The 27086-nt window shown below is 33.4% G+C and overlaps 1 protein-coding gene across 2 annotated transcripts in view; it reads right to left on the reverse strand.

Annotated features, from left to right (window-relative positions):
- LOC108737007 (transcription factor Ken-like) overlaps positions 1 to 27086 on the reverse strand; it is a 335172-nt gene that overhangs the window by 246339 nt on the left and 61747 nt on the right. The window contains exon 1 of one of the 2 annotated variants that reach the window (XM_018469645.1): positions 16182 to 17150. The exons of the other annotated variant lie outside the window; for it this stretch is intronic. The gene's annotated coding sequence lies outside the window, so the exon portion shown is untranslated. Of the gene's footprint in view, positions 1 to 16181; positions 17151 to 27086 lie in introns of those variants that run through there. 2 annotated transcript variants of the gene reach the window in all.

Genomic DNA, 27086 nt, shown 5'->3' on the forward strand with positions numbered 1-27086 from the left:
AGTGTTCAGTGTAACTTTCTTCCTAGAACTGAAAAACAATTATAAGAAATTTAATATTGTTGAAATGATTCGGCGAGAAAAACCGAACCCATCTTTGGTATCCAATTATAGTTGTCAATAATTGAATTGTTTCCTAAAAACTGAAAAATGGATTGAAATTCATTTGTTTTATTATTTATTGACAAAACGCGTTCCGGCTGTTTAACAGTTACCAGAACGCGTTGCGAGCGTTTAAAAACAGCCAAAACGCGTTCTGTGCGTTCGAAGGCAGCCAGAACGCGATGTGGCCGTTTTTTCCGGCCACTGAACGTTTTCGGTCTTCGGGCTTAGCATATCGATTATTAAAACTTTGGTCTAATAATACATCATTAGAGTTGTATTAGTTTTGTTAAAACTGAGTGAATATATTGGGTAAACTACCAAATGGTGATGAATATTTGGATTGAAAAATCTCCACAAAAAGGTCTGATTGAAATTGATATTTACTACAATTTCGTAAACAGTGGTGACACACATACTTCTTCTAATGAACTGTCTCAGTAGTAATTAAAAGAATGGAATGGAATGGAAGAGTGGCCTACAGCGATCACTCCACATATATAAAGATATACATTTACGTACATACATCCACATTGCAAGAGTTATGTAAATAAACCAATCAGCCACTGCGCAAAGTAATACCACCGTTTATTCATACCTGATCATACTATAAACGTTAATTGCATTCTTAAATACGTGTAACTACAGCTGCCTCTACCTCAATGAAGTTTTTATAATATAAAACGACATTCTGAAATATGCAAGCTTACATAATCTAAATCTTTTTTGTTTCTGGAATTAGGTATTCATGAATTCTGCCTTTCGGCATCAAAAGTGAACTGATACTATTAATTAGAAACTTTAAGAAATTTGCATTATATAAACCTGCATAAAGAAAATTAAAGAAACAAGATTTTCTTGTTTCCTACTTTGAATTTAGATAATTTATGAACCGAGATAAACTCAATTGAATTCCACCATATTTACGCACACATGTGCTTATCATCAGGAGGACCTAAAGATTTTTTTTGTGAAGATATCCTTTGCAAAATATCGAAAACGTATCTAAACGTTAATTTCTCTTTCAAAACTAACATGATGTTGTTAGACTGGACTGTAGATAGTGCGTATAAGTCGAAATTAAGTGCCTGCGCATCATACATAACCTAACAGATATACGCCCTTACGTACCATTCTAAAAACATTTACTCCTAAAACACTGCACGTAGTAATAATAGAAGAAGAATCGTGGGTTTGATTGATAAATAAAAGTAAACAATATTACAAAAAGCAAAAATAAAATGTACATATTTAATTTTAATGAAACGAAGAATGAGTGCCCAGTCTTAAAATGATCTAGGTTTTAAACTGCATTTGTATTTTATTATTAAACATTCTCAGTTTATTTACACACAGATATGAATTTATCGTCTGTGTTTGTGTGTGTGTTTATTCCTAAACTAACTATAATTTCCGGATATGGTATACCGTGTCGCAATCACTGCGTCTATTAAAATGTTGGGTTAAAGGGCAAAGTTTCTTTTGTCCATTTAAGGTAATTATTGTACCTGCACACTTTGAAATACTGTTTGTATATTTGGAAGGTGTTTCGATAAAGGAAATTGCGTGTCTTCAGAAAAAAGAAAAATCCATCATCTGCCCCAAATGTATACCTAACCTATTATTGTAATTGTAAATACCCTAGTGGTACTCTGACTCGTAACTGTAATTAAAATAACATCAATCATTTCTCTTTCAGAGTGCTAAGTTATAATGTAGATACACGGAGAAAGTATTGCGAAAACATGCACATGGTTAACAATAGTAATTACACTTGTGCATTTAATTCCATAAATTTTCATTAAAATTTAATATTGCAAGTAACTGTCGTGGTAAAACTAAGAAGATTAACTCTAATTTAACTTCTACCTTCACTGAAGGATGGATTGTTTGAGAAGGGGCAACTGTTCTAGTTATTTTACATTTTAAGGAAAAAATAAGAAAATCGGTATTTAGAAATTCATTTATTATAAAATAGATAATTTCAGTGAATTTTTTGATGAAAGAAAACAATTGATTCAGAATTATTTTTGAGAGCGGGGTGCACCCAAAAAAAATGTAATAGTCTTAATTACGTAAATTACGTATTATTTATAGTATCTTTTATCATATGCGATCTTTGGCAAAGAACGTTTAAACAATGTAAAATTAATAACAATGACCCCTAGACAAAAATTTTCAGTCTCTCTGCAGTCTCCCAGAGTCTTTCAGCGTCTCTGAGAACGTCTCTCACAGTCTCTCAGTTATTGCCTAGGTGTTTTTATGCATCTCTCACAGTCTCTGTATGAGAGACTCGAACGATAAAGTTGTTAATTCAGAGATTCGAGTCTCTTACAGAGAGACTGAATGAATAAAACTGAAAAAATGAGAGACTCGAGTCTCTCGCAGAAAGACTGGGATATCTAAAATATATTGATATATATAGTCTCTCGTTCAGTGATTCGAGTCTCTCGTTTAGAGACTGGATACGAAATGAGGATCTCTCTATGAGCAACTCGAGTCTCTCGTTCAGAGACGCTAAACAGTTTTTTTGACAGTCTCTCGACAGTCTCTTTCAGCGACACCAGAGAGAATCGATGAGAGATGGAGACTCGAGTCTTGTTTTCAGAGACTCTGAGAGACTGAACATTTTTATCTCGGGACAACAACTTATCATGAAGTTCTTTTTCGCATGAAGAAAGTAATCTGTAATTTAATGGAAATATACCTTTGGCCTTAATTCCTGTTTCTACTTCTAATATATTTATAACCAACGTATACCTCGCCTATTAATTATTTACTTCTAATACTCTTACTAATACCTCTTCATTTCTAACCTATGGTATTTTTATCACTCTTCGCACGTGCCAGTGCTCTTATAAACTGATGCGATTAAGACAAACACAGGTTTTGCTTGCGAATTTCTGTTTTTGTGTGTGCTAAATGTATGTTCCTAATAATATTAACCGACACTGTTTTATGATGGTTCATAGCACCATCAGTGTATTTAATTAAATCGCCTCATTAATAGCAAGGCACATTACATATTCATGAGATTAATACCAGCGCGTTGTTTGTGTTTATATATATATGTATCTACCTACAAGTTCCTACTTGCATTTACCTTGTCAATTTTTTTATCTCGTCAAAACTGCATGGCAGTGCTTCACAAATGTTATTTGACTAAACGGTGTGACCTCGTTCACCTATACCAATTTTTTTTATCACAGAAGAAACAGACAGCCAATGGGCTACATCTAAAATATAACGTTTAATTTTGCATAACTAAATAAACCGTAACGACATTTTTTCTTGTTGACCAACCAAATCGTTTTGTCACTGAGAAGTCATTAGCTATTTGAGATGATAAATTTAGTTGTTTACAATTGGCGTTTACATAGTGCCCACAGGTGCAATGTGTCAAGGCTGTTAACTGATACTTGCATTTTATTACTATTTATTTAATTCTGAAAAAATTTTATCCATGTTTGAGTTTGTAAATTTTGTTCATCCCCATTTAGGAATAGATTATTAAGAGTTGTGTAAACTGGATTTTTTTAGAGTGCCACAATTATTTAAGACTATTATACGGATCATTACCGTTTATTGATCAATAAATAATCATTTCAACGACTTACTAATGGATTATGTATTTAAAATAATGACTTTACCTCCAGTTTCAACATTAACAAACTTTCTCCTATCTAGGAAGACTGTTCGTGAATTTACTGTTATTACTACACTTTTGTAAGAACAAATGATTTGTACTCGTGATGTAATTTAAAAACAACAAATATAAATTAATTACTATTATTATCAATAGTAAACGTATTAATATCAAACTTATTCAAAAGATTCGAAAGTGATTGGTATAAATGCTACTCCACAAGAATTAAGCAATTATAATGCTCATTGGCAATTCTTACAATTTTTCTGGCAATCGTTACGTTCTTCATCAACATATTAAATCGGTAGCAAATTGCTCAATTAGGTAATTGTTTTCAATATAACTTAATCCAATAAATACATATCTGACACACGAAATTAAATTTAAAATAGGAATTTCATAATTAATATTGTCTTAAGCTTTTTAAAAACTCAACTCATTGTAAAACCTAAACGAATTCCAAAATGCTAAAAGTCAAATTAAGTTTGGTGAAATGTTGCTTTATTTCTTGTTATCAATAATCGAGACGTTTCGCTCTTCATTGTAGGGCTGTACAGAATTGTCTCCACCACGAATATTGTCTTCGACTGACCAATGATTAAAAAATCTCTATTGTTATTCACTCTTACGGGAATCTCCTCGTCCGAGTATTAAGTGAGTTGATATTTGAAGAGAATTTTATTCAGAATAACATTTAATGAAGTACATTATAAATTAATCAATTTTGTAAAATTCAAGATATAGGCAGATATAGAGTAGAGAGTTGAATATTTTATCGTTAGGAGCTTAAGCTCTTTAAAATATATTCCATTTATCACCATTACAATAATTGATTGAATTCTGTATTCGAAACATCATGATTAGGACGCAACCCGACTGTTTTGGTGTTGTAAGCATCAAGAGCAAATATAGACGGGAACGGAAAGGTTACGTATTGACCTTTTAGTGAGTTGATAATCGCGAATCGCTATCTCAATTACAATGGGCTTTGATCTGTGTTCGTTATACGACATAGGTATACACCTACTGGTATTTCTGTTCCGCTGTATGACCCAACCGCAAAATAAAAGAGCAAAAAGTCCGTGTGCGAACCAAGGTAACACTTTTTGCATATCTGTTGACACGTCTACTTGTACGCAACGTATCGTGTGTCTAAATAGAAAATTAATATCGCGTACGATGTTCTAGCACTTATAGGTACGCGTGAGTAACTTCAATGAAACCGTTTCAGCGCCTGCTAGACACTGTTATTACATCTATTTATAGATCCCAATCCTTCTTAAAAATTCTTTTGTTCTAGAAATTTTATGTAATCTCAAAAACTGCAGATCTGGGCAAGAAGTTTCATTTATATCCGGTTATCATCAGTTCAACTTGAGATATCTACATTAAAAACAAGACTACGGACAGTCTGCGGGTTCCATACTGTTTTTTTTTTTTTGTAAAGCTTAGTAACTAGTTGTTTTGTATTGTTTATTAACCCATCACTCATCAGCATAAAGTCTTCAGACAAACAACTTGAAATTTCTCGAAAACTATTTTCGAACAATCTAACCTAGACCTACCTCTACCTTTTTTCACTTATGTTTCTTGTTCTAATTTGTCTCTAACAAGCCCTTCATGATTGAGAAGATTTCCTACCAATTTATCACTCCTATTTCTTATTGACTGTCGTAGCGCCCTCTGATCCATTATTCTTTCTAAAATCTCATTGACCTATAACTATTTCTATCCACTGCATTCTTAACATCCTGCTTTAACACCACACAAGCGAGTCTAACTTTTTTCAATAAATAAAAGGGTAGGTAATAATTCCACATGGAAATGAAAATTGCTAATTTTCACACTTTTCCATTAACCTTTTCTATGAAACGTTTCATTGTATTCATTTTCAAGATGTACCTATATCATTCAGAACATTTTATAATGACTAAAAGAACAATGTACTGACTCTATTTTTAAAATTCCTTTTTTCATTTCGAGGTGTAAATACTAAAAACGAATGGAACTTGAAAACAAAATATGCAATAATTGCATTGGTACAGAAAGGACTTACAACCACTACATATAATTTTTCAGGAAAAGTTTATAAATCATCCCTTCAAACAGGTAACAGTAATCTACGTAGTTTTAATTACAAATATTCGGAATGCCAATGAGTTACTCACATCAACGATAAGAAGAGTTTTATTGAAGCTCATTGATGTGGTTAAATTTTATCAATGAATGTATAGAACAATAGGTTTTGCTAAGGAGAATAACCATACAGAGAATGTAAAATTCAAATAGCAGAAAATAAAAGTTCATGCCAGCAAAAAATGTATAATGCCATTGAAAGTTGAGACCCGAAAACTGTTAAAAATATCTTATTTCGTTAGAAAACTGTAAAGTAATTTGAACTTTATAACTGAAAAGAAGACCTTATAATATTTCAAACCATGCCATCAACTAAGACAGAAATGCTCATGTCATTTATAATTTTAACTCATCAAATTTCATTTTTATGTATGCTTATTACAAACAGTAGGCATATAAGAAAATGAAGAGTAAGATCTACACGTTTATTCATTAAAACAAAAGCATCTGAGTTATTTCTACGGTGTAAACCTAGACTCTTTCGGGACGCATTTCGACTGTTTAGCGAGCGTGAAACACTATTATTTTTTGTTCTTCCTTTTGTAAGACCTTCTAAATATAAACTATCTGTTTATGTATGTGGGAGCAGCTCATCCGAAAACCGACGTGGTCCCGACTGCGACTCTGGCCGTGCGTTGTCGTGACAATTTCTTTCACAGCGCCTAAGTTTTACGGTAACAACAATACGCTGACCTGGTTCCAGTTTACGCGTTCTGAACATGACGTCGTGTGGAGATTCTGTTACCGAGTTTATCATTTTCAAAATTTATTGTATCGAGTTACGGGGATTAGCCGGAGGCGTAACACTGGACAAGGCCTCCGCAAACTACAACCGTTATTTAGTTATATTCATCGGATTATGAGGACACATTATTATTTGTATTCGAAGGTATTGTTGTTAACATTACGCATTGTTGTATTATTAAATGTGTAACACAATTCGGACCATTGTTACCTAAAATATCAGATGAATTACAGTTTACCGTTATTATTTATTTAATTGGTTAGTGCTTTGTAGATTATTATGATTCACGAGAATGTACTGTATGTATCATTTTTTACTCCTGTGCCTGCAATATTTATAATACAGTAGAACCTCAATAAGATAAAGACCAAGGGAAACGTAAAATAATTTGAGTTATTGAGAGTTTTACTTACTAAGGGTTTAAGTTTAAGCTTTAAAATTATGGATTTCCAGTGACTTAGTAAACTTTTCGGCTTTTTCCTTTAGTACAGGTCCACTAAAGCTAATGCTTTTACCTATTTCTACACTGTATAAATCATGTAAACAAACATTTTTCTAAATTAGGAAATTCAGCAATTCTTCATCTTTTACATAGAAGACTTTCTCCCGAATGAAACCACTTTTCGCTACTTGCTGAGGTGTGATACCCAAATTATTCGTTTAAGTTTTAGAGGGATTTTATTTTAATTAATAGAGGTTTTAGACTCCAAGCGATTTAGACTCCAAGCGAAAGGAACACAAAATTTTATGCATTCATAAAGGTTATTACGTTATTGAGATCAAGCATTTTCATCGTCGCAAATTGTTTTCTAACGTTTGTGTGTTTATCAATATCAATTTGATCCGATGCACCTCTTTATAGACAACAATTGTATGTTGAGAAAGCTCGTTATCTTTGTGCCTGACCATTTCGCGCCCAGTTGGAGCATAAAAAATTCGTTAGTAAAATTATTTCAACTTTTTTTAATTCTATCTAGCAGAATTACAAAACAAATTCAATTCAGTCAAGATTGGTATTCTTTATGGTGGATGGTAAAACGCTTTTTATTTTCATTATTCAGGTTGATTTCAGAGCTCAGTGGATTTCACCGTATGTACGCAACTTGTATTCATTTATAGTTTTTCATCCGTTGATTTACATGATCAAAGTCACGGATAAACAGCGATGGAACCAAACATAATTACGTCTCTTTCCAGGCGAACATTGAATTCAAGGTCTATTCTCTTTTCATAAAAAGGTATCAGTGTTACTTTATAAAAACCAACGGATGATCTACATGTTTACAGCTTTAAGGGAAAATATTTGCGGAATAACTACAATGAGCATTATAACTATGTGAAATAATTTTACCAAAAGTTGAACATAAAAGGATCGCGCTTATTTTATGTAACAGCAAAAAAAACATACTGTGACATGAACTGATGCTGTCCTGTTTCGAGTCTAAAGGCCGTCGTCGCTTGAGGTTGCTTCCTAACGTTTCGCTAGCACGAGCGGTGAGCTTTTTCAGAGGTCTTCCCGACGCTAGATGTGTTTTGTCAGTCGACCCCAACCGACGACGGCCTTTAGACCCGGATCAGGGCAGCTTCAGTTCACCTACTGACCGCGAAAGCCCTTAGCAATTTGTTGACATGTCGGTAATTTTCCGTAAGTTATTAATTGTTAACTATACACTTACTCAAGTGTTAATATCTCTTCTAAGATTGTTCTATATGAGATAAACTATATGATATTATTAATTGGGTACTGCATGAGCGCAATAACTGCAATTTGTGAGAGGGTTCTCTCTAGTTTCAAGTGAGAGATTTTGATTTATCTACAGATCAATTACGTTGGCAGATTTGCAACGGGGAGGTAATATGTCAGGATATTATAACGGAGTTTAGGCCATTAATTAAAAATACTCAACATTTATCTGCACTGCTCATACATCCAACTTAGCACGCAGTCCTTTAGTTTCATCCACGTTTGCTGCTGTCAACGAACATGGAAAGCATGGAAGTATAGTATTTCTAAGTGGCAAATTTAAAGCTGTTTTGAAAGATACAGCTTTACCTTTTGAAAACTCAAGTTTTCATATTATTCGTTCATTATGTCCACACGGTGGTTATGCAGAATGGAACCTCTTCGTGCTACTCTAAGTTAATTTCAAGTTGTCCTTTAAAGATCGGTAGCAAATCCTAAACAGTTACAGAAAATAGCTATTCTTTCTCATTTACTGCATAGTAACTTTCTTATTTGGGTACATCATCATCATAAGGTCGTCAGTCCTAAGACTGGTTGGACACGCACCTCCACTCTTTCCTATCTTGAGCTAATCTAGAAAACTAGAACATCCCATAATAATTTAATCTAACTTAACTTCCGTTTCTGCCTCTAATATATCTCTGACTAGACCTTGATGCCCGAGAAGGTATCCTACCAAACTTTCTCGCCTATTTTTATTGACTCTAATTCCTCTCTTCTCCTATTCTTTGCCATGCTCTTCGTTTCTTACCTTCCGTATCCACGGTATCCTCATCATTCTCCTGTAGTACCACATTTCGTACGCTTCTAACTTTTTCTTTTTGCCCACTATTTGTCAGGAAGTAACCAGGTACCCTTAGACTCCCTGTCGCTGGGCCTATGATTGGGTAGATACTACACATAGTGCATTCAGGCATAAGCGCAGAGTGTATTTTAAGTGACATTAAGATTTGCGCAATGTTTTCGTACGTTAATGAAATTGCAAACTGGCAGACCAAAGGCAGCCTTTAAGTTCGACCTTTCCTACTTGTTTGCTGCTGCAGGAAGTAATTCGCACTAGCATTTAATTCGCTTTCTCAAGAAAATACTGCCCATTAGCATTACACTTGCCATTTTAGACATGCATTCTTATAATTTCACGCCGTGGAAGAATTTGTATTTTTTCGATGAAGCCACCGGACTAATGGGCCTTCGAACCGCCCTCAGGCAGCTATAGAACTTAACTTTACTGTTAATTTATAGAATTATAGAAAGACGGCCGTTACGTCTCCACAAGCGCATGCTGGATACGTAAGTGTACGAGTGAAACCGTGGAAATTAATATTTTTGTATAAAATTAATATGCGAGATAAATGCTAAAATACTATATGCCATTATGATTTACGATTTGTCCGGGAACCGCCGATAAATTCTGCGATAATTGCGTGTAAAAAGGGTTTCCGAAATCATCTGCAATGCAGAAATCACAAATGTTAAATGTCGCTGATTTAGTAACCATTTTTATGAGGAAAATTATCAGCTTTCGACGGCTTTCAAAAGTCATGCGGTCCAAATTAAACAAGAAACTGCCTCCTTTACTATAATTCTTCTTTCTAAAATTATAAGAGTATTTTAAAACCATTCTCTGTTTTCAATAATACCTATATATGCTTGTATCCATAATTATTATGATATTATCGGAAAAGTTTTAAAAATTAATTTTAAAATACGTATAAAAATTTCTTTTTTCTCGTTTAACATTGTTATGGTAAACAGATTAGATAAATGTAATATCGTACTACAGATGGCGTTTACCGCGCCATTTGTGTTATTTTCTAAAACGCACTGTTAAGACAGCAGGTAAAAGTTGGTCTGTGTTCTGTCGGAACTGTCTGCGACGCGCTGATGAGATCTAAAAAGATCGAAATCGCGATCCGCGTCTGGCAGTTTCGACAGAATACGGACCACTTCGAATTATTTTATTCGATTATGGTAACGTGCCTATCACGTTGAAGTTAGCTACGCCGGATTAGTTTCAGCTAGTAGATATCCACACAAGTGGACCTTGTTGGAGCATACGTAATCCTAAAATGTAGAATCGTACTACAGATGACGTTTACCGCGTCATTTGTGGTATTTTCTAAGATTAGACAGTGTTAATGTACATATGTGTGGATGCAAGTTTGCCATAAATAAGTTGCTTTTCGAGTTTTTACGTACACTCTAACCAGGGAAAGCGTCTTCCTACATTCATAATTGCATATTTCAGTCGCTAATCTCAACTTGGACATACACGATATGCTGTTCGTCTAAAAAATCCAAATTCTGCAATAAGTGGGCGTAGGTATATTTTACTAGGTACGCGGAAGCGAAAGCACTGTGCGCATGCTTATGCTACTTAAGACCGATGGCGCAGCCTACTCTGCATGTACTTATTTAAATTAGCTTTAAATAGATTTGAGTAGCTAGTAAGAGAGTCGTTGCATAAAATCGATAACTACGGGAGTTCGAACTAATTGACGTTTTCGACACATCGATAGTTGATTGTGGGCCTGTAATCTAGAAAATATGTAAATTTTCTGCATCCGGTTGCGCAAATTCATCTTTTAAACAACACCGACCTGATGACAATGCGCTTGCGCAACCATCTTGCTCCACTTGTCGACCGTCAACATAATACCAATATGTATATATATAAACAAAGAAAGCCATCAACTGCCATTTAAACTGAAGAAAATTAATGAAGTACTCCGTGTATTTCGAAAATGTCAGGCGTAAAAAATTCACTGACGAAAATGTAACATTGTGAGCTTCAATGATCGTAAAACTTGAACTAATAAATATTTTCTATATGACGTTATTATTTGCCAGCTGATATACTACTACACAAGCAATTTATAAACATTACACAATGTAATACACTTTAAAATCATCAAGCAAGAAAAGTTTCAAAAAAGCAATTGTGGAAGAAGTGATGCCAGAAGTAGTAAAGTGTCCATCATCATCATAAGGTCGTCAGTCCTAAGACTGGTTGGACACGTACCTCCACTCTTTCCTATCTTGAGCTAATCGTCACATTTCCCTAAAACTAGAACAACCCATATCCTTAATTATTTGCGAACAGTAATCTAATCTAAGTCTATCTCTACCCCTCTTAACTCCCGTTTCTGTCTCGAATATGTCTCTGACTAAACCTTCATGCCTGAGAAGGTGTCCTATCAACCTATCTCGCCTATTATTCTCTGTTCACTTATTCTTTCTAATACGTTTTCATTTCTAGCCCTCTCTATCCACGGCATCCTTATCATTCGCCTGTAACACCACATCTCGAACGCTTCTAACCTTTTCTACTCCGCCGCGCCCATCGTCCATAATTCGCACCCGTACAGCGCCACAATCCAAAGATACTTCTTTAGCAATCTTTTTCGAATTTTTAAATTAATCGTTCGCGAGCATAGAAGTGACTTCTCCGTGATTTAAGTGTCTATGTTAGTACTAAAATGCAACTTAAAATTCATTCGTATCTAATGAAGGAGATTGTTATAAAGTCTGTATTGGTCAGATTATTATGATTGGCCAGATAGATACGAAAAATTCTCCTTGATTAACTATAAATTTTAATTTTTAAATTGTTAATTGTTAAAAACCATTACGTAACTAGACATTTTTGAAATGTCGTTTTTTTGGTATTGTATCTATCTAAATGAATCGCCTACATCCTACGAATCAAATTTTGCAATAGTTATATTTTTTTAAGTCTTTATTTGAATCATACTGAAATGTTATGATTCGTTTTATCTTAAAAATCACACACGAATTTTCCAAATTATCCAATTAACATAGGTATAGGTAGGTAGGTACTATGTTTTTTATCATAATTTAATGATGACGATTTTAATAAAATTGTTATTACATTCTAGTTATTAACACTGAAAAAATAACGAAGCTCATTTTAATTTCAATTTCGAAAAAATACAGTAAAGTACCTACTATTATTTTTGCTCGACTTTTCAACGTATTGTATGTAATAAAGTAGTGTTCGACTGCGATTTCAACTTTCCTCATTTCTCTAAACTTACAAAAGACGTCCCAGTTTTTGATAGTGTACCTGCATGTACAACAAGGTAATGCCCGTTTTATTTTTACAAAAAAAAGAAGCATTTGCTGTGAAATTAAAATTCTGTTAGTTGTCCGTGGTACGAGTTGCATTTTAAAAGAGATTTCGAAAGCATGACGATATTAGTGTGCTTTTCTTCTAGTTTAAAATAGAAATCGTTTTAAGTTAATCTGGTTAAAAGTGCAAGTTGAACTCGTAGCAAACAGTAAACTCAATTTTTAGAGAACTTTTTCTGNTCTTTTTAATTTGCCTAAAACATTCTCTTATGAAATAAAAAGAACTAATTGGAAAACAAGAAAATTTGTGCTGGAAAATGAAGGATTTATAAGATTCAGTTTACATATATTTATATAAGCACTGTCCTGTCTCGTATAAAGTTCCCATCGTCAAAACCCCATTAATTGGATGGTAATATGGGACCAATAAGTACGACTAATCAATAACCTAATACACAAATAGCTTTCAGTTTGACACGAAGTAAGCTCAGTAGAATACTTATAAGAAAAATGGTAATTTTACTTCCTAATTTACCAAAAGTATTATTTAATTTTCATTTTTCTTGAAAGACTAACAAAAAATGTTATTCTCATCAGAGTCTAATAACCTTAAATTTAAAAATATTTGTTAAAATAATCCGGTAATACGGCGGTTTAATCTAGCATCAGACGGTGATTCCATTTCTTTAGATTTAGACCAGGTAATATATATATGTCCACTACGCAACTAAAACTAACTGTATCTCACGTGTATATTTGTGATTTGAAAGCGGAACCGGTTAGTTAAAATCGAGGATTTATACAAAAACTGAAGATTTTTATGATGACAGGGTCGTACCTAAAACCTAGAGCTCTCGACGCGACGGATGTATCGGCTATTCGAAAAGTATTGAATCCAAAGCCGCTATAGCTTATAACTTAGGATTAGATACAGGTACATACATCCTTGTCGTCTCTGAGCAGAGCTTTATGGTCTAATAAAGCAGTTCCTAATGGGATTTAAGTAATTAATTTCCTTGTTTCTGTATTATGCTTAATGTAGTAGACCAGTAACATGGACAAATTTTCGCATTTTACGAGAATGTATTATAATAGCAAATTTATGTTTTAAGAGATAAGTAAATTTGTATTATTTATGGATTTTTGCTTAACTTCCTAATAAAGGTGTCGTAGATGTCAATTTAATTTTTATTTAGTGTGTAAAACTATTTTTATAATATGCGCCATTAGTTTTCAATTAAATTTTCTAATAATTTTGAAAATATTTCATTCAATAAATTTGTGTTACAATTTTGAAGATCCTTTTTTAAATTATATTTATAGGTATACAAGGACGACTAATTAAGCATTTTTCATAAATATGACGGAAAAGAGGAAGATCAAGAACAAGGATAGGACTAAAACTAAGATCGAACGATGAGAACCAAGACTAAAACCGAGACTAACGCCAAATACGCAAGACTAAACGAAAAATTATTAGCTTCGGTGGATTTATGAGTTAGATAAATTGTTTGAAGCAACTTTAATATATTATTTTTTTGGAAAGAACATTTGAAATTTTCAAATGGTTTACTAAATTTTAACACAAAATTAAAAAAAAAAATAAAAGAAACTTTACCACTGTTTGAAAAAAGGAATGCCTTCGGAGTAAATGTTCTTTATTCTTATGAAATATATGTAGAGACAAATTAATTCTCTTTTCGATATATTTCAATTTTTTCATGTACTTTGTGCTATTTTGTTTGCGAAAAGATCAATTTTTCCGTTGGAGAAGGGGTCAGATTAAACGAGGAAGTTTTCATAACTCTCACAATTATCGACGCTATTTTCTTTAAATGTCATGACAAACTGACATGTATGATAAAAAATAAAAAATTATGTCGATTAATAGAAAACTTTGTGCTTCGAAGAATTACAAAATAAACGTATCAGATAAAATGAGTAAGAATAATCCAAGACTAAGACCGGAACTACATTAGCAAGATCAAGACTAAAAGTATTTGAGAAAGATCAAGTCCCAGTCTTGGTATTGGTTTTGGTCTTGCTGTGGTTTACAGTACCGAATTAATATGCAACACATACAAAGTTCAGTGGGATTTAGCGCAAGTCGTAAAAAATTATAAAACGTGAAAAGTCGTAAGCATTTTAGTCGACGCTTTAGTATGCGGAAAAAAATGTTCCTTAAATAAAAACAATCCCACATATAATTATGGTCATATATAAGAGCAAGTCTTTGGAAACCGTCGAAACAAAAATGCACCGCAATTAAATAACACGTAACGAGAACGTAAATGAAAACAGTAAGTGCCCAGTGCCCATACACACTTCGACTCATGTATCGTGTATATGCACGTACATAAGTAATCAGCACAATGTTAAAGACAAAACGCTGTATGCGTGCATTTTAAAGCCAATTAACGGCTGCTTTCGCTGCTAATTAATAGGGATTTCTCTTGGAAAAGTTTCCAGAACAAAAAAGTCACTCTTAACGACAGCATTGTAAATAATTTAGAGGCGCGCATATAAGTTTAATAAAGTAGGGCCGACAAAAATTAAGCAATTAAACTCAATATGACCCGGACAAAAAAAAGTCCCGTATATAAACTGATACCTTCCTAACTAAATCACTAATTTACTTTCCCAACGCATTGTTATATATTTTATTCATTCAGGGCATGTGTGCACCTACACCTTGAAAAAACGGCAATTATTTGAAAACTAAATGATCATAAGGAAGACTCTGCTTTAACTAAACTCTACATTTGTATAACAAATCAATTGCCATCTACATTCCGTCCCGTTTCGACATTTTAAAGTAAATTTCGTCCGGACAATTTATATTACCATGATAAATATATTGCAGCGATTTAAAAATAAAATCTCTGCCAAAGCAGATATTCGCGAACAAGTAATGCTTCAGAAACCTATGAAAAGACAACACGAACGAAATGAGTTTGGATTTAATAAATAACCGTATACTGATAGTAAAAAAATATATAAAAATTTCCTTTAACACAAGCTGGTAGCTGATTTTTTAATTGGCTGATCAAATTATCTATATTCATGTTGATTAGATTTATTGGGCCGAAAAACATTTTTGTGTTACAATTAAATTAAATAACACTATCTTAACTACAGGAATTATAATTTAATTTCTTTTTTTATAGAGTCATATATATGTAGTTAAAATTGGCTATGCCGAGATGTTCTCATAGGTATAATAAACACTGCAGCCCTAATGATTATTAGAAATCTTATTTGACTTCTAATATTTATTTTACATCGTTATTAATCACAAAACAGCAGTAAACAGAGTTGAATTAACTAGGCCTATTACTGGCTACTATCTTCGTAAACGAGCAATTAATTTTAATGTAAGTACTTGCCATAAGAAAAGTTGGAATACTATTTAATTTATTAACACTCTATTCGTCAAACAGTTCATTAAAACTGGTTTATTTCGAAAATTTTCGAAGTACAGTTTACTGCTACACGATTTTAGAACCTCATCATCAGCAGCAAACCAATTAACGAGATGTTTTGTTCGAATAAAAATACAAACGTTACCTAATTTCCAATTTCTAAGTAAACCGCATTCGCGTTTGTTTGTAATTGAAGTGCATACCTAACGTTATTCAAATTGGCAGTTTTTTATTTGTAATCGTTCACTGACTAAATAATCGTTTTCTCTAACATATAGGCATGCTTAAAGTACTTACATGGATGAAATTTTAAATCCAACCTTTAGAAGTAATCACCAACACAAGTTTAACAGTTAATTACGTTCGAACTTGAAGATCAAGTTCACAATTGGGTAATAACGAGTCACGTCTATTTAGCTCAAAACAATACCTTTTGTTCACAATACATAAATAAGCACTTAGAACACGTGTGGGGTTGAATAAATTCGAAATTTCGATAGCGTTATTAGGCTGGAGAAGATAGAGACTTCAACGCTCGGTCAGGCGACGAACCCAGCAGCGCGAAGTGGTCCTTCGTTCGTTGGATCCAAGTAGGCGTGCGTCAGCGACGAACTCGTCAAATATTGACACTGCACTTGTTTCCCTGTCAATGTTTGCTGATACTTGAACAGCTGCTATGCTTTGTTTTGGCTACTGTGTAGCTTGACTGTGTAAACGGTCTTGTGGCGTTTTTTTTTTCTAACAGCCGCTTTTAGCACAAACTTTATCGCACTTTCTACCGGTCTAACTCGAGCGGCTAAATGTCTATCGAATCGGAATTTAGCCGGAAAATGGTTACACTTTTAGATGCCAAACAAAAACAGCTTACTGTTACGGCCATAGTTAGGCGGAATTTTTCCAAAACACATTTCGATTTAGGTAAGTACATGCAATATATTCTTATTATACGAAAAACAAACAACCAGTTGTGCGGATAGTTTTTCCCGATCCAGCAACTTCCGGGAAATATTTTCTTCTTTAAGTTTTGAACACAAGTCCGTGATAGAATAGTTAATTAGTTTCACTGTTAATTAATCAATGAACGAAAAGTAAGTACTCGGTTGGTGACAACGTAACATATGCCTTGCGCTGAGGGCTGCTATGAGAGGGTATTTTTTATAAAATTGAAGAGTTCGTGGGCTGCCTTACGAAGGTGGTGCTCTGGTGTTGTTGTTATGTCGGCTTCCTGAGCGGAAGTCTTCGACTTTGGCACGCTAGCGGTTCTCAGCAGTGCACGAACTAACTGATCGCCACCCACCGCCGTGGGACCCAGAGACCTACATTTCTGCCCCACCATGGGTCCCCACCTGGTGGCCGGGCCCCCTCTTCATGGTCGTGATGCTGTGATGGGTGCACCAGGCACTCAGCAACCTCGCGAAATCGAATTGCGGAAGGGCGCAATGCTACGCAACGCGGATGAGACACAGCGACCATTTGGGTTAACGAACGCCGTTCATAGTCAGCTCATCTAACTAATAATAAGTTAGTTAGATCAGTAAAATTAACTGGCAAGATAAGTACTACCTCTCCAAACATTTTATTTTCTATCCATGAGACATAAAAACAAATTCTAGCGTTTACAAATGGTAAAGACCACATTAGATAAATATTTTTGAGGTGAAACTTCTTAAGCGACGGTAGGAAGGAAATTTATTAGGGTATAAAACCGAAAAGTGTAATGTCACGCGTCACAGCGTCACGCGCCATGTGTGACCCCTGGAGGATATGCCCAAATGGAGTCATTTTAACAGGCTCGAGACGCTTACCTGTTAGTAGCAACCGATAATCCAAAAATTGCCATTTCGACAAATTGTAAGCAGATCGCCCCTGTGTTGTACTGTATACGTATTGCATATGCGTTTGTATTTGTTTTAAGTTGTAATTCCTCTCTGCAGTTTTGAATCGTTCAAACGTAAAAAATTTTAACCAAACTGAACCTATATTCCGCGTTCGTCCGCTCGAAATAAAGTTGAGGTTTTCTAGTGTTTAGTTAATAGTTTAACCTATGTTATTTACACTAAAACACGATCACCCCTTTTTTCATTCTGATTTTGTACTTATATGAATCTAGTTTATTCATATAATAGTGGAAACTTTAACTACCGACTGAGAGCTTCAAATCTCCTGCGCAAAAGCAAAGAAATATGTCTGAAGCATTCACCAAGAATCAACTAAAATCAAACCGAAAGGAATGCTGACGCCACGATGAACTCCACAATCGTCGAGTACAGGAATTGATTCACGAGGAAACAGGTATAGAACGTATCACATTTTCGAGTCCTTTTAGGTCTCCAAGTATTATATTTTGTACGAAGATAAATTCTATCTCACTGCAAGCGAATCTTCCTCTAACTACGTTTCAGGGTATGATAAGAATTCAAAAAAATATTTCGTTTAGATTGATTACGATAAAGACCTGGATTTTCAAGATAATGATTACAGTTATGATCACGCTATCAAAAAAATTCTAAGATACTTGTAAGATTGTATTTTTCTTTTACTATAGTGTCGTGCTCTAAGTGCTGCGACCTTTTTGAATACTTGAAGGGCCGTGATAAAAGCAGGTAAAATAATTTTACTTAATTTTTACTTTATTAAGTTTATGCATTCTGTTGCACGATATTTTAAGAACAAATTTTTGGTATCCTTCATAGTTTCATCCAAGCTCAGGACAAGGAAAAAAGTTATCCTTCGACTTAGTGTTAAGAAATTAATATGTAGTTCCATTTATGTCATATTTACATTCTAATTCTGATTCCTTATTCTAATTTTTGAGCGTATGCTAAAGCTTTCAAACATATATTTCTAAAATATTATTCTAAATTCTATATTATTTTCCTTTTAATACATAACTAACTGCAAATAAAAACATTGATGTAGTTGTTAAAATTACTTCTTCCTTACATCGAATGAAAATAAAAATTGTACGATATTGACATTTTAATGTTTTTTTTTCTCATTTCTTTTAATATGAGAAATGTGTAGACAAATGTTCGGTTTTTGTCAAGCTGTGGGTACATCTTTGCTACTGTAGCGAGCACGACCGTGTTTGTGTGCGGTCGGACACACGTGTGCGTGAACGGCTTATCGATTCGCCGAATAGCCGAGGGCGCCTTTCTTCATTTGCGCCGTATTTGTAAATGTGTGTGTCGTACCTGCGTTCTGGGAAAGCAGTTAAACAGTTCAAAGAAAAAATAAACTATCCGGATGTTTCCAGAAGGTTCCCAAAAGTAAACAAAAGAGTATTTAAAGGAAAAGACGATCGCCTAGAGAGACGAAATAATTTGACCGTTGCAGAAATGAATCGAGAAATAAATTGACAGTGATAGCAGTGAAATAAATAGCACAGTGATGGTGATATATCAACAATAGTGTAAATAAATAGAGTAATTCATCACCTAAGTTTAGTAATAATTTAATAATGTTCTTAAATTCTTTAATAAATAGTGTAAATAAATAGTTTTGTCGTTATAAGTCTTAGAAGTTAATTTTGTTAAACCCACGAACATTACACTATGTTATTATTAACGATATATTCACAATTGACCGGAACAACTATCAGGATATTTTTCAAAGGCACATCAAATTGGGTTATTATGCACTTAATAGGCATACCTAAGAAGAAGCCATTGTATATCTATCGCGAGCGGTATTCAAAGATTGCATTACTGGCACCGATTGAAATCAAACGCTGATACGGCGAAACTAGTTCGTAAATAATTAGACAGACGTGTATATCTACTATAATAAAGGAATATAAATTAATGCACTGTAACGTAGTAATTTTACACCTATTTTGATCGAGTGTGCGCAAATAATTTAATATCTATTAATCAATATCATCAGTCTATTGACTAAATTGAAAACAGTTATTTGTATGTATAATGCCAGTTGTTGTAAACGTTACAAAGCGAAGAATACTTTGCGTATGTATGTATTACTTTGACTTATAAGTAAAAATCAAATTTGGAATTTAAGTTTAAATATATTTGCTTACTATCAAATAAAAATCATCAAGTAAGTAACAAAGTTCAGTTAACATACTTGTTAGATGTACATAAAAATGGAGATAATTGAAAGTTAATATTCGCATTAAAAACACAACTCAGGGATGGTTAGAATCGAGTTGCTACCCAAAGGAACGAATTGTCACTCGTCCTTTTGGGGTTGCTAATGTGTTCCAATTATAATTATGGATGTATGTTAAGAAATAATATACCTAAATATTCAACATAATTGCGTGTATTAGTTATTGCATTGTGAAAATTAAAAGCTTTAAAATGTCGACAGGACGGTTTATATGAAAAGTGAACTCACTAATGTGATTATAAATTTTGTTACCAGAATAATTTGAGTGATGGTGAACAAAAGTGGATATGTGCTAGAAGAAACTATAAGTACAAAGGGTTTGTAACAATAGAAGACCCATTAAAATTATTGCACAATTACAGATATAACCATGATAACATTTCCAAAATGTTTCTAAATCGACAAAAAATGAACCGTGAGCTAATACGGAAAGCTGTTGACGAACCATTGGAACGCCCTTATTAAGTTAATTAATATGAAGGAAGATATGGTAAGGGTCACACCCCCCCTTCAAAGATAGTGGCAGAAAAATGTGTATTACGCGAGGTTTAAAACACAACAAAATTCCGCGAACTTTTTCGTCTTGACAAATCTGAATTAGAGTGATTTTTCTTGAGAAGTTAAAAGCATATCACTCACTCGTTCAATGTAGTTTTGTATTGTTTGCACTATTTTTATTTTTGTCATTTAACGTTTAATGCAATACATATAAATACGTACAGCAACACCAAATTAGCGTGAAGGTAAATACTTCAAAAATTGCACTCACGTTCTATTAATGTTTATAACATCATTACTGTTACGTTTTTATAGTTTTATAGAAAACTAATTCTTGATCTACTTTATCTGAATATAGATTACGCTTTCATACTAATAGAATGAGACACTAAACAGCAGTATAAAGAGTGATGTTTGCGTTGATATTACAACTCATGGTGCACTTTACGTATAGGCATACAGTTGATATGACAACCGGATAATTAAAGCTCATCAAAAGTTGCAATTGACCAGAAAAGGTAAAAGGCTGTAATTAATTAAACTGAGTTTCCACAGGTGTGGTCATTAATAAGATGATTTAGAAGGTTAGCTCTTAATAAAACTTATATTATTGAATCGGTGAGAGCTTTTGATTATATGTGTACTAAGCATGCCTAGTTTGTATTTATGAATATTTTTATCAAGATGGATATTAAAAAGGAATTCGTTGTTTGTATCGTTTAAACGCTTACATGCATGTTTTAAGGGTATGTCAATTCTGACAATTCTTCAAAAATGAACCATTCAGATACATTTGTAAAAGTTCTTACAAAAAATTCCTTTGTATTATTCTACTACTATTTCATTTTTTATCAATAGCATCAAATATCCCTAGACAAAAATTTTCAGTCTCTCAGAGTCTTTCAGCGTCTCTCACAGTCTTTCACAGTCTCTCAGTTATATCTCTGTATGAGAGACTCGAACGATAAAATTATTAATTCAGAGATTCGAGTCTCTCACAGTGGCTGAATGAATAAAACTGAAAATTGAGAGATTCGAGTCTTTCGTAGAAAGACTGGGATCTCTGAAACATGTTGAACTTTTTGAAATTTTAACAATGTCTACCGAGACACCACTTATTGAGAGATTCGAGTCTCTCGTTCAGAGATTCGAGTCTCTCGTTCAGAGATTCGAGTTTCTCGTTCAGATACGCTAAACAGTTTTTTTGACAGTCTCTCTTAGTGACACCAGAGAGACTCGAGTCTCGCTTTCAGAGACTCTGAGAGACTGAACATTTTTATCTCGGAATGTAAAGCCTGATTTATTACCATCTATTAGAAAGTGCTTGATGGGGGTACCAACATGACAGAACTCCAGCAAAATGCTTTAAGGGGTTGTTTAATTGTTACGGTTAATAGCTATTTAGGCGATGAGTACTAGTCACAAGTGTTGGTATTTCGTATTTTAGGTTTCACCAGTTCTGGTACCTAAACCTACATGTTCTGCCACCAAACCCTTACAAATATTAATTAATTATAATCTTATTATAATTCTTGGTATGTGTAGGTTGAAATAATTAAAAACTTTTTTGTTATAGGTGTCTTTTGGTAACGCAAAGCGAATATTGCATTACAAAATCTTATAATCTCTGTTATCAAGAAACCATTCGCCTGATGCGTTTACCGGTAGGAGATTTGTGGCAAGTGGATACTTTATGAGCTCATAATATAACGCTAATAAGATAAGGGAAGTATTAACTATTCACAAATAACGACAGCAACACTCTAATGCCATTTAACTAACCAATTACGACAGTTGAAAGAATTAAACTAATCTAGAGCTGCAATACATTGTAATGAACCCAGCTTATGAAATTGGAAATTGAATAGTGCCTACCTAAGAACTAAACGACACCCGATTGACAAGCGGAACTAATCTCTATTCCGATTATTAAAACTATATTATTTCAACTTATCTGTTTATAGCGAGATAAAGGCTTTATTTCGCCACCATTTCAATTCTCATTAGGTCAGTTTAAGTACAGTAATGTTCAATAAAAATCGACAAGGTCGCAAATCCATTATACATCTCTAAATTGTTTTCTAAGTCACTTACGGTGGAGGTTTGATTAGGTCTGTTTTATTAACTGTAAATAAAATTACAGCAAACACGTTCAATGAATACAAACAGTATTAAATCACTAAGGTTTTAAATTTGGCTAGGCCCATTTTTCTCAAAATTTCCTGTAGCTATTTAAGAAATTCGAAAATTTTCGCACAACAGTAAACGTCTTGCTAAGGAAGAAATTAATTTGTTTGTGTACTAAATAACGTGCTTAATTATACAACAAGAAGATCAAGATTTCACTCAACAAATACATCCCTTTTTTATATGGTTCTGCAAGTGATCAAAGAAAATTTCTATAAATGTTTTTCCTACAAAAAATATCTGTAAGTACGTATCCTACAACATCAAAATCCTTAAATTCTGCTCTTCTCTATAATTTTCCTTCATTTCGTCGTTAAAATTAAATCATTTGTGTATTACATGTCAAACCAACATGAGTAGATTTCTAATAAAGTTGTACGGGAATCAATAGATACAGGTATGAGGTAGTTTATCTCTCATCTAACCATCTGATGCTTCAAGTTCGTCTTCATCAAAGTCTTCTACGGTGATGTACTAATCCATGTACATACTGTTGTCGTAGAGATAATGAAATGCAGCAGTGGAAGTGATATGATACGTAATATATGCTATCAGCAAGTGTTACATGTTACAAGTCATTACTGATTAATTGCTTAGTTAATTAAAGTTTTTGCAAGGTAGCTCCACACTCCATGGTGTCAGAGTTAAACAATCTTACAGTAAAGACCACCTATTCACATATAAATACACGGCCTATTTTTGATTTTATTTATTTATTAAACAGAAAAGAAATTCGGGAGCTTTACATATGTGTCGGGTTTTCGTTCAGTACGTTAAAGGACAGGTCCATTGTATTTCGCTGATTGTGTCACTAAATTATGTACAAAACCAAACGCAAAACATTAAATCCGAACAATAAAGACCATTGCGTTATGTGGCTGTAAAATTTATTGGCGACAATTGAAAACAGCGAATAATTAGCCGTGGCATTGCCGAAAGCTGGATGATAATTGCAAAGCGTCCGGATATGTGTGAACTGTGAAGATAATCGAGATACATGTTGTGACCAGGTCTTAAAGACATTTATTACGTCACTTATTCCGTAAACGTATGTGTTATTTTCAAAGATACTTTGATGCACCCTTCCAAGTTCTTAAGGCTAAAATACGGGTTTTGTTGTAAGCATAATACATTTTTGATGTGAGATATCTTGAGACACGACTATGGAAGAAGGTGTCCTACTACCAACCTATCTCGCATATTTCTTATTGACTTCCATAGAGTCCTCTGTTCTCCTATTATTTCTAATACCTCTTCATTTCTAACCTTCTCTACGGTATCCTCATCATTCGTCAGTAACACCATATTTACAACGATTTCAACTTTTTCTTTTCCGCCTCGCCCACTGTCCATGTTTCGCACTCGTACAACGCTGCGCTCCAAACATACACCATTAACAATCTTTTAAGAATTACTAAATTAATCGTTCGCGAGCATAGAAGTGACCTCTTTTTATAGAAGGCGACTTGACCCTGCGCTATTTTTAGATACCTAAAATCAGCTACTTCTTCTAATCCTTCGTCTCCTATCTTACATTCGCTCTTTCCCTACTTTTTCTTCCCTTGCATACCAATATTTTTGTTTTACTTTTTTTTATTTCCATACAATACTGTTATGTCAGTACAACATCCATTTTATTTAAAACTGTCTCTAGGTCCTCCTTGCTAGATACTAATACTGCTATATCGTCTGCTAATCTAAGCATACTAATCTTTTGCCCCTGTATATCTATCCCTAGAGTTGTACTGTCTTTAATAATGTTGATCACATTTTCGATATATAGATTAAAAAGTAGCAGTGACAATGTGCATCCCCGTCCGACTCCCTTCCTAATATTTACTTCTGTATGTTGCAGCCCCAGCTCTATAACTGCTTTTTATACAAACTAAGTATCACTTTTCTAGCTCCGTAAGTCATCCCTACCTTTTAAGTATATTAAAAATTGTCAATAGCTTTTTCTAAATCTACAAATCCGATGTACGCGCTCTATGGGTTTCTCTATTACTACCCGTAAAGCAGGGCGTTGCTTAACGACTAATTATTTTTAATTGATGTTCAGGGTAAACGGCTCTTATTCTAACTACATGGTTTAATTAATAAGAGACTTCGCCTTCCTAAATTGACTGAATATACATATTTATTGATTCTACTGAAAATTCCCAGTCGGCAACATAACTCAAAGCGAATAGATAAACTTTATTGATTGATTATCCTGTGAGGATTACGTGTCTTGGCTTTTTATAGACCCCACTGTACATTTTATAGTGATAACGTAGCAGTCTATTTGTTTCTAGAAATAAAACCATTGAATGAATTCGATGTCCAATAAGATTAAAACATGCTTTAATTAACATTAACGTGCAATAAAACAAGCTTTCTTGATAGTGAACTAAACGTGATTTGCGTGACAACAGGATGCATTTAATTGAAAGAAAATTATTACGCTTCATGGAATGACTGTTATAATTTCCTTTTAAGTTTTTGAATTCGTCCGTAATTATTTTATGGGATTTATTAATGACACTAGCAAAAAATGATGACTTACAGTAAAAAAAGGTCAGTATAGCCTGTCCATTTTAAATAAACATTCATACGTACATAATTTAGTTGATGTGTGTGTCAACAGGTGCAAATTATTAATGTTATTCGAGTGACTCTAACGATTATATTATTTATAGGATTTAAAAGAGCTTAGTTGACAGCTCCTGGACTTCTCAATATAACTTCTAGATACACTTTAAGCATGAGCTTATCTTATATTTAATAACTATATTTGAAAATAGGTACCTAAAATAACGTCACTGTCATGATCTGTACGAAGCAACCCAAAATGTAAGACTAATATATAGGTGATTTGGTAACTGCAGACTAAATTTATGTATATGCTAAAAAGAATATTAACTACGGTAGGAAATTATAGTAGGTTACATTGTTTTAGGCGCCATCAAAAAGAGTGAATATAAATCACAGTTAATTTGTATTATGCATAACATACATTCCAACTTTTTTGCCTGTTGTAATATGAGACAGTGCGAAAAAAGTACCACGTTTCAATTGTCAGCAAAAATTCTTAAAATAAAAGCTTTTTTATTTCGGTATATTTTTAGAATGTATACAGTTATTGTGTAAACCCATAAGGGAGAAACAATAAATTTTCCAAAAAGTCATGTCAAGTGTGACAGGTCATTGTATCAAAAAAAAATCACATTTCGGTCTGTTCGGTCCTTGTTAATTGTATATAATCATTGTGTATAGTCATTGTATATATTTTTGTAATGTTTAGAAGACGTGCTGTAAGTTAAGTTTTATATTTATATTAGTTTACGATAGTTGTTAGTTTGTACAAATTTTTCTTATCACTTTGAAGATATTTATTCATAGGCACGCCTGGGAATTTCTTTGAACTGCACATCAACAAACAGGGATGGTTCGCAAATGTACAATTACCCACTTTCACAAACTTTTGCAATCACCCGCTGTGTCGGCATCTTCTAATTCAATTTCAATATTTTTCAGAACCGAATGGGCGTTACCATCTCTGTTTGTCGAAGGGCGTACCTACCCCTCTATATGTATATATTAATTGTACCAATTCATAAACCAGAGGACAAGTATTTCAACCTTAGCACCAAGAACTCGTAACTTGAACATTTCAGTGACCATTTTTGCAACTTGTATTTTTTCTGTACTTGTTTTAATTAAAACATAGCTCACGGTGTTGATGTGTTTATTTTGAAATACCAACACCGAAACACGGTCGCAAAAAAATTATTAAGGATGCTACATTTTCCAGTTGACATTTTCTCTGTATCTTTATTAAGCCTTCTATAAGGTCTACTTAAAACGTTACAAAGAGCTCTTATGCTCCATCTCCCTCTTTATACCTATAGTGACAAAACAGCATAATAGATTATTTATAAGCAAATTTAGACAGATTAGATCGATTGTGATTTATACACTGCAGGTGAATTTACATGCGCATACAATATATTATACATTTAAATAACGTTTACGTAATAAAATCAGCGAGACACATAGGTATGTGTAAAAATGCATGCACATGTTCAAAACTGTAAATGTGTTCGGTTTAAAAGTAATAATTAAAATCAACTGATTAGTTACACATTAATCTTAATAAGGTATGGTGTAAGGTAGCTGAATAAAAATCTTAAGTTGTTGAGAAAAATGCGTGGGAACTGACCAACTAAGTACCTATAAAAAATATGCAAATTTTGCGACTTTTTTATCTATTAATATATGAATACTCACTGCAACAATTAATACATATATTCTTTTGCACAGAAAAACATATTTTACTAATAATAAAGTTTTGCAATATGAAAATAAACTAAATATATTAATTGAATTAAAAAATTAAAAGGAATACTC

The sequence above is a fragment of the Agrilus planipennis genome, unplaced genomic scaffold (genome assembly GCF_000699045.2).
Source record: "Agrilus planipennis isolate EAB-ADULT unplaced genomic scaffold, Apla_2.0 scaffold98, whole genome shotgun sequence".
NCBI classification, from domain to species: Eukaryota; Metazoa; Arthropoda; class Insecta; order Coleoptera; family Buprestidae; genus Agrilus; species Agrilus planipennis.